This window comes from Triticum dicoccoides, chromosome 7B (assembly GCF_002162155.2).
Source record: "Triticum dicoccoides isolate Atlit2015 ecotype Zavitan chromosome 7B, WEW_v2.0, whole genome shotgun sequence".
NCBI lineage: Eukaryota > Viridiplantae > Streptophyta > Magnoliopsida > Poales > Poaceae > Triticum > Triticum dicoccoides.
The window spans coordinates 769,553,651-769,556,879 of NC_041393.1; the positions used below are offsets into that span (position 1 = coordinate 769,553,651).

The window sequence follows — 3,229 nt, forward strand, 5'->3', positions numbered from 1 at the left end:
CTCTAATTTTAACAAGATGGACTAACAAAAAGATAATTAATTGAACATAATGCTACTTTGCTTATACCTTCCTCATCAAAAGAATATGAGCGTCATCATAATTCAGGGTGCTGAGCTTCCGTGCATTTCCTTCCACATTTGAACAGTGCTTAGCAATACTCTCTTCCCTTGTGGTGACTATGATGCAACTTCCCGCTGTTTTGGGCAAATGTTGTATTATGGCATTAAATTCGGCAGCAGATGATATGTCATCGAGAACAATCAAGTACTTCTTTCCATCTAAATAACCTCTCAGATCTGTCACATTTCCAAACTGCATTGCCAAGCTTCTAAGAAGCTCCTCACAATTGAAAGGACGCATGACAGTGGCACAAGCACGTGCCTCAAACATTTGACTGATCTCTTGGCTTTGATATATATCTCTGACTAGTGTGGTTTTCCCAAGACCACCCATTCCCCATAATGATATCACCTGAAGTTCTTGTCCATGTTTATTTGAAACTAGTTCGATGATTTCAGATCTTTCATTCACTCGCCCGATGAGCTGAGATTCCTCCAAAGCAGCAAACACCATCGTGTCGATGCGAGTAATGCTATTTCTGTCCATGGAGTTGTTGGTCCCACTAGTTGTCGCATTTGTGCTTGGCATTGGCTCCGGTGATATTTCCTCTTCAGGATAACCCTATACACAATCAAACAAATCATGATTACTTGATGTCTTCTTTTCTCCATGATACTTTTTGTTATTCTTTTATCTCTAGCAAGCCACACACACAATATCCTTATAATTTGCAGCTCAATGGTGTATTCATTCAGACAACGGAAGGCATAATTAACTCAGTTGTTTAGGTGGAAGCAATTATATATATGCACGTCTATTTTTAAATCTGGAAAATGTAAAATTCCAGAAGTTCCCAAAATATGTATGAATATCAAGGAGTTTAGTTACCTCTTAATAAGAAACATTGTGTGGACCTTAACTGTGTAGAACCATATAAATTATATAACATTGATAAAACTTGGATAAGATAAATGTTTATATATGCATTGAGAACTGTTAACTCTGTCCTAAATTCGTTGTCTAACATTTGTATAGATACATCTAGATACAGATGTATCTAGACAAGTGTTTGTGTTAGATACATCTAGATACAGATGTTTCTCGACACGTTTTTCTGTTAGATACATCTATATATCTATATATAGACAAATCTAAGACAACTAATTTGGGACAGAGGGAGTATTAATCAAGCTATCAGTACAAATGAAATCACAAATTTGATGTGTGAATCGAACAAACCAGAAGAACACCCGGAGGTAGTGTTAGCAGATGATAATATTACCTTTTCATAGAAAGCATAAAGAGTCTCATCAGAAGACAACTGCTTGTGCTCTGGTTCTAAGCTCTCATGACCTACACATAAAGTTGCAACTTCAACTTGTGGTGTGAAAACCATGATTCGGCTCCCTCTCTTGTTGTGTGGAAATAATGTTTTTATCTGATCCCACTGTTCAATGCTAGAGACATCCGTCAACACAACCAGATACCTCTTTTCCTTCAGGTATCCCTTGAACTCGTCAATGAGATCATCTTCTTCTTCCTTGTTCATCCGCATTCTCCTTAGTATCTGGGCCTCCATTGATGCCTGTTCACTTTGCTTGGACTCTTGAAGAAGGCTTACATATAATTGCCTAATGATGTTTTGGATGAACTCCATTGGATTGAATGCCAACATCAACCTTATAAAGGCACAACAATCAAACTTGTCGTGTCTCTTCAAATGATCATAGGCCCTCTTGATGATGGATGTACTACCCTCAATCTCCAAGTCAACAGTACTTGTTCCCCACACTCCAATCACCTTGAGGTTATTGTCGTCACTCTTGTTGAGCAATCGGACGAGATTCACTTTTGATTTCTCTCGCTGCCGCCTTGACTCCTCGATGCCAGACATGGTTTCTCCTAGAAAGCAGATTGCCCACCGGTGGCGGCAGGCTTGGAGCCAGAGCCAGAGCCCTTGATGAGGTGGTAGCGCATGCTCCTTTGGCTAACATCCTCGACATCGGCTTTGAGCTCCTTCATCTGCTTGGCCACATGGCGCCTATCCAGCAGCGTACGGGGGATACGCCACCATGATTGCCTGTGCCTGTCCAGACGAACGGCAAAATCCTGGAGAGTATCCTCCACATTGTAGGCCACATCACGGACCTGCTTCACCCACATCTTGACCACCTTGTTTTCATCCCCCTCCTCATGCGCGGCCATGAGAAAGGCCTGCATCATCTCCAGCTCTCTGGTGACGAAGACCTGATCCCGCCGGACTCTTAGCTGCAGAGCCACCTCCTCCGCCACCGCAGATTTGGCGTAGCTCAGCGCTGCGTGCAGCACGGACTTGCCCAGGCTCAGCACCGTGGACTCCATGGCTTGGCTCTCTTTTTTCCTATGAGTTTGTGGGAGTGAAAACTGTGATGGAGTTGGGACTGCGAATGCTCAATGCAAAACAAAGGGTCGATCTAAAGCAATTGTGAAGTGTCTGTAAACACGACAACCTGCGCGTGATTCCTGGGCCGTGCACGCGGGTGGCTCATCAACCGAGAAAGGTGAACCGTTTTTTAGACGAGCCCCCGGCTCTTCGCCCAGGGTAATTGCCCATCCGATTCCAACGATAACGTCAACCTGCCAGGCTTCAATCTTTTCTTTTACCTTCTTCAAGAGAGACTCGTGAGCTGTGAGTGGTGCCATCCTAGGTCACTGAGTATCCACATGTGAAGATGCCTCGGCAACAGGACAAGTCTAAATGTTCGTTTGTGGGGCGGCAGTTTCATAGTACGATCGCCTGTATATCAAATGGAGCAAGTTGTACGAGGCTTCAACGGAAACAAGAATGCCCAGAGTTAAGTGAGTACCTTATTTTGTCCTTGTGTCTAAGCATATAGACAACTAATAGTAAGTGCATCTCCAACGCAGAACTGTAAATTTGCTTCTGCGTCCGTTCGCAGACAAGGATATAGGAGCCGCCCAAAAAAAAGGATACAAGAGCTGGCCATCCAACGATGCTCGCATACCTTCTAAACACTGTTTCAACTAACCGGACGAAATTCATGCGAACACGACGGATTTTCATATAAACCAGAGCACATTCATTCGATGACATCGCTGTCGGCTGCCATGTGCCTCGATCGCCACCTCCACACCCTCCGCCAGACAGCCCCTAGCCCGCCCCCATGG

General features: G+C 44.0%; 1 pseudogene; it reads right to left on the minus strand.

Moving 5' to 3' along the window:
* Positions 1-61: 61 nt before the first annotated feature.
* On the minus strand, positions 62-2,422 carry LOC119339773 (annotated as a pseudogene).
* Positions 2,423-3,229: the final 807 nt, after the last annotated feature.